The sequence below is a fragment of the Cibotium barometz genome, chromosome 65 (genome assembly GCF_041138505.1).
Source record: "Cibotium barometz isolate CiBa-2024 chromosome 65, ASM4113850v1, whole genome shotgun sequence".
NCBI classification, from domain to species: Eukaryota; Viridiplantae; Streptophyta; class Polypodiopsida; order Cyatheales; family Cibotiaceae; genus Cibotium; species Cibotium barometz.
The window spans coordinates 27,274,471-27,286,247 of NC_141110.1; positions in this window are offsets into that span (position 1 = coordinate 27,274,471).

Here is an 11,777-nt window from a genome sequence, read left to right on the forward strand (position 1 = left end):
TTTAGGCATGTGGGAGGAGGGGTGAGTATTGAACCCGCACCATGGCGGTGTAGGGCAAGAGCCATTACCATTGCTGGGCTACCCCCCCCCCCCCCCCCCCCCCCCCCCCCTCAATCCTCTTGACTCCCGAGGGAAAGATACATACAAATCCCACAATGTGTATGTAGGTTTGCACAAGGCTTTGGATACAAACATTTCCTTTGAATATCCACACTGCACACACCCATCTTTTCCATAGTTTAGAACTAATCAGCCACATTCCACTTTAGTACCTTTACCCCTTGGTGTTTTATGCCTTTTATGCCCTTGTAAGCTTAGAAGTGAGATTTACTTTTGTTTACGTTTGGCATCAAACATGCATTAGGCAAACCAAAAGAAGAAGAAGCTTTAGAATAGTGCCATCACATTAAGTGCTTCTTCCACTTTGTCTAGCATGGTCTCACAATTTACAAAACATTCAATGTAGCTTTTGGAGGCAACGTATGGGGTGCAAAAAGAATCACATAAATCATCCAATGTGTTTTGCAAAAGCTAAATCATAATTACACTCTGAGACTCTAGGACTTGGTTATGCCTACTTTTATGGCTAGATTTTTGCATCACAACTTCGAGCTAGTTTTTGCATTTTAAGTACTCCTAGAAGTGAAATCACATAAATCATCCAATGTGTTTTGCAAAAGCTAAATCATCATTACACTCTGAGACTCTAGGACTTGGTTATGCCTACTTTTATGGCTAGATTTTTGCATCACAATTTCGAGCTAGTTTTTGCATTTGAAGTACTCCTAGAAGTGTCCTAGGTTCTAGCGCATGTCTACATGGTGAGGAACATTCACCCACTTAAACTATGCATTGACTCCCATCCTCCAAGAATGTTTATTGTTGAGTATTGATGGGCTCCATTATCCATACCTTTGTTGTAGCTAAGTTCTAGCTAGAATAAAGGTATTGATGGGCTCCATTCTCAATACCTTTGTTCTAGCTAATCATGAGATTTGTTTACTCATGGGTTTTGACTTGTTTCTTGAAAATAAATAATTGCAACTTCATATCTCAATATCATGATGCAATCAAATTCAAGCCAAAACATCAAACACTACTTTAAAAAAAGTTAACACTTTTTCAACATTGGCCCCTCTCTACCTACTTGCCATATTCACAAAAATGTTTAAAGATTCCTTGAAAGTAATCATAATATAAAATGACCCACCATTGAGTAATGCTTTTAGATTCTCACTTTAATTAAAAAGCACATCACTTTTGTCTCTTGAGTGAGGGTCACAATTGTAAACTATGTTGACCATTTATGTTATTTAATCTGCAACATCCCTCGAATAAGTTTACACTAGATAAATCATGTAGCAACTAGCTCTCTTACAATTCTCCAAATCCTTTGCTCGTTCTTCCAACTTTGGTTATCTTGAACCTTGAAAAGTTATGATGTGATTGAGGTAGACGATTGAATTTTTATGCAAATTACAAGTGGATTAATGCAACATCATCTAATGGTCTTAAAGCAAGGGTTTCTTGGAAACGTATGGATTAATGTAACATCATCTAATAGTCTTAAAGAGAGAGTTTCTTGGGAAACATATGGATAGATTGTTATCACTGCATGAAGATGATTGAAAATGCTTGTAGTACACGTGATGTGTGTGCGCACATGTGTGTTTAAGTGTGTGTGTACATGTGTGTTTAAGTGTGTGTGTGTGTGTGTGTGTGTGTGTGTGTGTGTGTACATGCATTCTCACGCGTGCACACATGCATGTGTATGTGCATGTATATGTGTAACTACATATTTGTGCATAGACTAGAAAAAGCTTGGTCTTATATTGATAGACATATACTGATTTTGGCAACACCCAAAGGTATAATTTATCATTCCATGTTATAAAATAAAAAAGTAAGAAATAAATTTCATCTTGGTTTTTAATAATGCTACCCTTTGAAGATATCAAGCTTATACTCCAACCATAACCTCACTTGACACCATCCAAAAGATTGAGTTTTGATGCTAGTGGGACGATAACCATGGTGATGGTCGATGTCTAGAGTACAGGAAGAAACTATCAAATACATAAAACACATCACACAAAGTCTTTTATGCAAAAGTGCTTACACCAGGCCATTGTTATATAGGTATAGATATGTGGGTTACCACACTTTCAAGTTATTCATATTCAAATAATCTTAGCCTCAATCACATCTCTTAAGAGTAGGTATGTTGTGTAAACACACATTAAAGCCTATGATACATTAAGAAGTTATGGTACATGTTAGTCAAAGTTATGAATCTTAGTATAACTGCAAAGGTATTCTAGAAGCATGGTGGTTTAGTATAAGGGGTTTCATAGATAATGTTGTTATTATCACTACATATAAAAATGGTGGAAAACACATATAATACACACATTATGGGTGTGTGTGTGTGTATGTGTACGCATGTTTGTGCATGTGCATATTTGTGTGCTGTGCACATGCAAGTGTGCAAGCATGTTTATTTATGCACAATTGTGTGCGCATGTTTGTTTACACATGCATGTGCATGTATGCACGCATATTTATGTGGATGTTCATGTTTATGAGGGCATACATCCATGTGTGTGTGTGTGTGTGTGTGTGCATGCATGCATGTGTGCTTATGAATATACGTGTATGTGTGTATGTACATGTGCATCAACATGTGCATGTGGGTGTCTTCTCTCTTTTTCATAAATGCTCTCCCACTTTTTGACCCATGTGCAAACATGAAGGAGAAAGCTTTCAGGTTATTCTTCGTCTTCTCTCTTTTTTTCAGAAATGGAAACAAGAAGGCGAAAGATTTCAGAATAAAGACTTCAAGGTAGAGCTTGGGAAACAATTTCAGGAGGTTCTTGTGTAGCTTATTCCTTCTTATGGTTGCATTCTCTCATTCAAGTGTCCAATGTTTTTTGTACGCAGGTATACATCTCTCCTCCTATGAAGAGTGGCAAGTAATTGAGTGCAATATTAGGGGAGAAGTGCAAGAAGCCTTGCGGAGGCAAGTATTCTTCTAACTGACAACTTCTATACTCTGTTGGTCATTGGAAGGGAGTATACCCACACAGGTATTCTTTCTTATGACCACTTCTACTCTCTAAGGTATACCCACACAAGTAGTGACAATTGTCTGTACATGCCAATAACAATTTTTGTGGAGCTGTTCAATGTTTTTGTGGAGCTGTTCAATGTTTTTAGGTGGAAAGTGCAAAATAAAATTTCTTTGTAGAAATTTGGAGGGTACTTTCTTAAACCACTTGATGAGAGCTGGGACAAGAAAGTACATGCAGGAAAGTATATATGATTGCATAGCAACAAAGGACATTTTTATTTTGTTATATATGGTATAAATGTCATTTTGGAGCACACATCTTGCTGGAAGGCATTTCACTCTTTATCTATACTAACCTTGTTCCAAAATTAATCCCTCTCTAACTTTAATAACCTCAACAGGCACGTATTGAAACAAATTTATTATGTACTGCCTTCTATTTTTTTAAACAAAACAATTATATACTCTAGCTTTGATCCAACAGAAATCAATAGTATTATGTACATACATATGAAGAGTTCTGTACATATGGCACTGACCAAAGCTTCCCAATAAGGCTAAAGGCTTTGTTCCAAATAAACATCACCTTCATCTCACTCAAAAGACCAAGTCACCCAAATTCTCTTCCTAAAGAATTGCTCCATGTGAATTATCTTTCTAAATTATCTTGTGACATACTCTAACCTTGGAAAAATCTAGGAAATTGCCAAGGTTAGAAGATTGCAAACATTGCAAACTTTCTCAAACTTGAAACATTTAAAAATTAATACATTGCAAACTTCCTCATACTTAAAATTATACAAGAAGGCAAGAAAATCAATTTATCCAACATATCTAGTATGATAGCTAATTGGCGCGAAAACGCCCCTCCCGGTGAATCCAAATACCATATGCACGCCAAATGGCTATCATCCCAAATAGCATAAACTATTAATAGAGAGAGAGAGAGAGAGAGAGAGAGAGAGAATCTCTCTCTCTCTCTCTCTCTCTCTCTCTCTCTCTCTCTCTCTCTCTCAAAACGTATATGCTAGCTCTATCTCTCCCTCTCTCTATGAACATGAATGCTAACCCTAACCCTAAACCTAACAAAAAATATGAAAATGAATCCTATAAAAAGAGAGTGGGGGAGAGAGAGAGAGAAGAAGAAGAAGAAGAAGAAGAAGAATTATATACTAGCTTCTCTTCCCTAACCCTAAACCTACACCTAACCGTAACTCTAGCCATAACAATATCAACTTCCCTTGCCCTCCCTCAACCCATCATGAAGATGTTATCATGATGATATCAATAAATTTTACTTACAATCATCAACTTCCCTTGCCCTCAACCCATCATGAAGATGTCATCATGATGATATCAATAAATTTTACTTACAATCATCATGATGACATCAGCAAATAGTACTTACAATCATCCCCCAATTGTATTCATTATAAATTCACACAAGCAAACACGCTTGACCCAGTGGTTAAAAGACGAACTTACACATTACACGGGCACACACGCTTGAGCCCATGGTTAAAATTACACACACTCACTTGTCAACACAACCACTCTATCAACACACCATCCTTTGCTAATAGTGAGGTAGTGTAAAAACTATGGAAAAATCGCCTTTCCTGCGCACACGGAGGAGGTATTAGACTCTATGGAGCTTTCGAGCCCCTCCAACACTTGTTGCCCCCTCAATCATTGGGAAAGAGACTAAACATAATAAAAGTGCTCAAAATTTTGCAAGGTTTGGAGTTGGCCCTTTTGGAGGTAAACCTTTCTCCTTCCCTTGTCCCTTGCTTCATAACTGAGTGGTCAACTCTATGCTTTACTCGGTGGTTCCATAGGAAAGCTTAACAAAGTGCTTAACTTTGGGCTTTTTCCTCTAGAGAGAGAAAGGCTTTTGACCAATAGGAAGAGAGCCAATGTAATGAAACTTTTGATAATTAGACGTTTTTCATATACTCTTTATATGAATATATTGTTATTAAAGAAATACGAAATGCATTTGACCACACTTTATAATGTCATTTCTTTAATATATATGAAAATTAGAGTGTTGTCAGCTCATTTAATAAATCTCAGCTCATTTAATGAATGGATTTTAATCTAAAAATTTCCCTCGTTCAGCTCATTTAATAAAAGTGCTTTTTTCCTCTAAAAATTTGAAATGTTCTCTTCGAAGTTCCCTTTTGATAATTAGACATTTTTCATATATTCTTTATATGAATATATTGTTATTAAAGAAATATGAAATGCATTTGACCACACTTTTTAATGTCATTTCTTTAATATATATGAAAATTAGAGTGTTGTCAGCTCATTTAATAAATCTCAACTCATTTAATGAATGGTTTTCAATCTAAAAATTTCCCTCGTTCAGCTCATTTAATAAAAGTGCTTTTTTCCTCTAAAATTTTACAATGTTCTCTTTGAAGTTCCTAGCTCATTTAATGAATGGATTTCCCTCTAAAAATTTCACACGTTTTGGAGGTTATCTGTTCTGTTGCCATCTCATCTTCTTCCATCTTCTTACATCTGCTTTTATTTTTTATTTGCTTCTATGGAAACCACACATCGTAGGCGTCCCTGCTTCCTCTACTAGAGCTATTATAGTATACAATAGTTTTCATATGGATAATCAAAGGTGGATTCCTACACAATCTCTATTGGTAGTTGGATTATGTTGCAGACTAGGAAGCAAATAAATAAATAAATAATGAGTTCATCCACACTCATAAACACAGAGTTCCAAGACTTCAAACTCTCTGACACAGACAAGAGCATTAAGGAAGTCCTTATACATGCACTAAGAACTACGTCTGCAACGTTTGCCTAATGGAATCCAACTCCATAGACCAAACTGTAAGTAAATGTTTTTACATTATGTTTATGTAATGTGTTTCATTTCTATACTTATGCTTCTCTTGTATTCGTCTGTATAGATATATATCCTTCAAACTTGGTTGACTGGCAGCCTATAGATAGTATTGTGGGAATCTGCAATGTTTTTCATGCATCTATTGGTGAGAAGCTATACAAAGAAACATCAAGCAGGTCTTTGGCAGAGAGAGGAGTTTTCTTTTATTATGAATTTTACACGGCACCTCATAGTGTTAGAGGTTATGGATCTTTGAAAGCATTACCACTGCCTTCATTCGACAGTCCAAAATGGCCCATACCAACAGCAGAAACAAGTGAGTGCTTTAGATATACCAAGACGTGCAGAGGTGTATAAGACCAAATGTAACAAATCGTCAGGTGAAAATCATTGTCTTTATGCCATTACATGTTTTTTCGACTTCTTTTATGACGAGGAGGTCAAAAAAACATCGTCAATGATCTGTAAATCAAGAAATGTTTGGATTTCTTAGGTCAAAATTGGGATGTGAAAGAATTAAATGGGGTTACTTGAAAAATCCATAAGAAATCTATTGTCTGTAAATATATGATTAGCTCCCAGAATTTTATTTTGGCCTTTCATTATATGAGATGGCATTATGTCAATGGAAAACTCATAGCAATTCATCAGGACTTGGAGGATGACATTGAAAATCCATTGATGTTATTAGAGGTATGGTTTGAACATGAGCTCTTAACAGTACTCAATATAAGGTCAAACATCTCACTACGTCAATACAAGTGCCTGATGATTATGTGTTTAAGTGCAACGACCATAAGGTATGTTATTCAATCTAACCTCGAAAAAGTATTCATTCCAAAACTATGCCATAATCATTATTACTTATATACATTACTTTGATTTTGTGAAATAGATACCAAGGAGAAAAGAAAGGACCATTCAATGTAAAGACATTGCAAGGAAGTAAGTTTTTGTGGTGCAAACGACCATCACATAGAGATAAATGGAGATAAATGTATTTTGACAGCATATAGTTACATCAATCATGACACATTTTGTATTTCTCAGAGCAATAGAAACTAAGACAAATATTCTACATTTTCTTATTGAATATTTAAAACATTGATATGTTCTTATTTTTTCCTACAAAGCGTGCTATTGTGTGTGTGGGATGATTCTTATTGTTGGGGCAGTGAGGCTTGTCGTTGAGGGGGTGCTTTCTCTTCGAGACGCTCTTAGGTTGGTTGCTCTTCTAGACGCTCTTGGGGTGGTTGCTCTTCCGGACGCTCTTGGGGTGGTTGCTCTTTTGTCGACTTGTGTTCGGGGGTACTACCGTGGCGGTGGTCCTGGTCGCGGCCATGGTGGAGGGGGCACAAACGCAATAGGGATATTAGGCGGCCTGCTATGAATGTTGACAATAATATGCTCAATGGCCTCTTCCCTGAACAGCCCTAAATCCACATCGGAGTATTTTGATAATCATGGATCCTACAAAAAGCCAAAAAAACATGTGCCGTCAAAGAATGAGAAAGGACAGTAAGATATCATTAAAAAAAAGGAGCATGCCTACATTTTCTGCGGCGGGCAACGAGAGAACTAAGTGTAGCAGTAACTTTGCGTTGTAGCACACCCTCCAACCGCAACTATGGCCATCCCGTTTTGCTGTGGGACTCTGCATCTCACAGTCCTTGTGTTCTAGCAGTGTGTCCTAGATTTTGGCCTCGAGAGCAATTATTAGCTTTCTAACCGATCTGCACGAAACAATACTATTGTCAATACTAAAAGTTCTCTTAGAACTACTTCTCCTTTTCTCTCTCTCTCTCTCTCTCTCTCTCTCTCTCTCTCTCTCTCTCTCTCTCCAACTCGTTTTACGATATATAAATAATGAATGTGTGGACTTACTGTCTCACGGTGCCATGGAATTCTTCACCTGAATTGGCCAAGTAACAAGTCTTGGTATCAGAAGTAACATAAAAAATATATAGTAAATTTAGGTCACAATACTAAGACTATAAATGAGATTGCATGTCACTTACTCTTCATTGTATGCCATTAGAATTATTTGAGCTACATCAAAATTTATCGAACTAAACCACGGACATACATCAACCAATGAAGTATGTTGTGTAGTAAGAACCGAGGAAAGAATGGAATCTACAATATATACACAATTTTTAACATCGAATGGGAGATTTGATATAACCAAGCTGCACAAGAAAATTACATTATACTAGTTACTTTGGGGACAAGCAACCCACTTTACAATCAAGATGATGAAAAGGACGTAGCAAACCTTAAAACTGCTATCATAATTCTATCGTTGACCTCCCTTAAAACATTGGATAAAACATCAATCTCCTCTGCATCGAAAAGGAAAAATTGCCTGGTGCCTCGCACCGGAAGTCTAACGTGAAACGAGGGAACAAAATAACTCAAAGCTCACATTCGACTTATGCATTTCCCAAATAGCCGCTTTCTTCAACTGCAATTCTTGGAGCTCTTGCATCCTAGCTTGGTCGCCAATCCTTTGTGCGTTGAGCCTTGCATTAAGCCTTGTGTCACGTGAATGACTAGCCTCTGTCACTTTTATGATCTTAACTTTCTTCGTCAAAGGAGGGATTTCCAAAATTCCTCACTAAGTAGGACGGTGGGCTCCAGCGTACGGTCATATCTGAACTTGAGCAAACGAAGCGAGTTCATGTCTTTCGGCATCATAGTGATTCTGTGTGCATACGCGGCAAGGACATAGCTATCCTAAAAAGCCTTGACAAGCCAGTCTTCCGCCGCAGCCTCTTGCAAACATCCTAGGGCAGAGGCCTACCAATGCATATTAATGCCAAAATTCTCGCATGTAGACCGGACTACGCGCTAGAATGGAAACTTTGGAATCACGCAATGCATATGTTTCTCCACCTTCCTTAGTTCAAAAAAAAGGACAGATCTATGTTGGTCGTATCTGCGTCTCCTCATTGAGTGCAATGCAGACATTTTCTTTCCCCCGAACTAGCTTCTCTACCTAATTGAGGATCATTTTATACGCGCCATCTGAAAATAGTCATAATGTTACATGATAAGTTTCTCAATAAATACATAGGACAATAATACAAAAACTACTGAAAAAGTTAACTTTGATAACAAATTAGCTTCAAACCACTATAACGCGATATGGGTACTTCAGACAAAATCTACATCAGCTCCTCGCATTGTATTGATTTCTCAAAGAGACCCTTTCATTTGACAAAATAACACAAGAACAATACACCTAAAAACACCTATGACGATAAAATAGGTTCAAATCACTACAACGTGATACAGGCATATCAGACCTAATCGTCATACCCTCCTCGCGCTGTAGTGATTTCTTGCCACAGAGCGTTTCATTTCACAAAGTAGGTCATGGAAATAAGTCATAGATAACATACACAACACAGAACAATGAATAGGACAAGAAATTATGTCCAAAATACTATAACGCGATATGACTACATCAGAAAAAATTATAATTCATTCTTCGCGTCATGGTGATTTATCAGACATTGCCTTTCGTTTGACCCAATATCTAATAAACGTAGGTAAAATATGATATATATGATTGAATATAACATTTTAGACCAGTAGTGATTGCTTGATAACTCACCAAAGAATTACGAAGGGAAAATGTTGAAGTGATGGACGCTTACTTGATAAATCGCAGAGATGGCGTAGATAAAGATGTTCTAGAGAGAGAGAGAGAGAGATGTTCTTAATTCTTTATCTCTCTCTCTCTCTCTCTCTCTCTCTCTCTCTCTCTCTCTCTCTCTCTCTCTCTCTCTATGAATAGTTTATGCTATTTGGGATGATAGCCATTCGGCGTGCATATGGTATTTGGATTCACCCGGGAGGGGTGTTTTCGCGCCAATTGGCCATCGTACTAGATATGTTGGATAAATTGATTTTCTTGCCTTCTTGTATAATTTTAAGTATGAGGAAGTTTGCAATGTATTAATTTTTAAATGTCTTAAGTTTGAGAAGGTTTGCAATGTTTGCAATAATCTTCTAACCTTAGCAATTTCCTAGATTTTTCCAAGGTTAAAGAGTATGTCACAAGATAATTTAGAAAGGTAAATCACATGGAGCAATTCTTTAGGAAGAGAATTTGGGTGACTTGGTCTTTTGAGTGAGATGAAGGTGATGTTTATTTGGAAATAAGCCTTTAGCCTTATTGGGAAGCTTTGGTCAGTGCCATATGTACATAACTCTTCATATGTATGTACATAATACTATTGATTCTACTAGATCAAAGCTAGAGTATATAATTATTTTGTTAAAAAAATAGAAGGGAGTATTATAGATAAAGAGTGAAATGCTTGCCAGCAAGATGTGTGCTCCAAAATGACATTTATACCATATATAACAAAATAAAAATGTCTTTGTTGCTATGCAATCATATATACTTTCCTGCATGTACTTTCCTATCCCAGCTCTCATCAAATGGTTTAAGAAAGTACCCTCCAAATTTCTACAAAGAAATTTTTATTTTGCACTTTCCACCTAAAAAACATTGAATAGCTCCACAAAAATTGTTATTGGCATGTTTGGCATGTACAAGACAATTGTCACTGCTTGTGTGGGTATACCTCTCAGAGAGTAGAAGTGGTCATGAGAAAGAATACCTGTGTGGGTATACTCCCTTCCAATGATCAATAGAGTGTAGAAGTGGTCAGTTAGAAGAATACTTGCCTCCGCAAGGCTTCTTGCACTTCTCCCCTAATATTGCACTCAATTACTTGCCACTCTTCATAGGAGGAGGGATGTATATTTTCGTACAAAAAACATTGAACACTTGAATGAGAGAATGCAACCATAAGAAGGAATAAGCTACACAAGAACCTCTTGAAATTTGTTTTTCCAAGCTCTACCTTGAAGTCTTTTTTCTGAAATCTTTCTCCTTCTTGTTTCCATTTCTGAAAAAAAGAGAGAAGACGAAGAATAACCTGAAAGCTTTCTCCTTCCTGTTTGCACCTGGGTCAAAGAGTGGGAGAATAATTTATGAAAAAAGAGAGAAGATTAGGCTAATAGTAAGGAGAGTAAACGTGAAGATGCATTCAAAATTTTCCCTCCTCTATCATTAGGGAAATTTTGGACTCAACTTTGGGCCCTCTAAGAAGTGCCAACTAAGCTTAGAGAGAGATAATCCAAAAAGCCTAAAAAATAAGGTGAAATTGATTTTGGCGTATTTTCTCTTGGCATTTTCTTGAGATATAAAAGATATATTTCTATTCTTAAATGTACATAAAAATGAGAATATTGCTAGTTCTCGAAGTCTTCAATTTGTTCATGTACTATATGTACTACATGAACAATGAATTGGTCAATTGTCCAAGTTTAATGGCTTATATCTCAAAATCTCTACGTACAAGCCAAAATAGAATATTTCTTGAAATTTGAACCAAGGATCATCCAAAAATAGTTTGAGTTCCCCTGTAAGGAACTTTAGCTCAAATTTTAAAGATTTTACATATCAAAGTGCAGGTATTGGTACCTTCAAAATCAAGGTATTTCTTGCAAATTAGTTGGACTCTTTACTTCTTTTTACTATTTTTTCACCTTTCTCTCTCCATTGAGATTTTTCTACTAATCAAGAGCAAGGAGGAACACAGAGAGAATCAAGCGGATGGCAGAGGGATCAAGAGCAAGGAGGAATACAGAGAAAAGAGACATTTACAACCTGCACATCGAGCTTGAACATGAATATGACCCTCTAAGTAAGAAAAATAAACCTAATACTTTGTGTACTGCTTCTAAAGAAATGTTGAGGATGCAAGGGAAGAAAAACATAGATTGATGGATTGATGGGAGGTTATATCCAAAAGA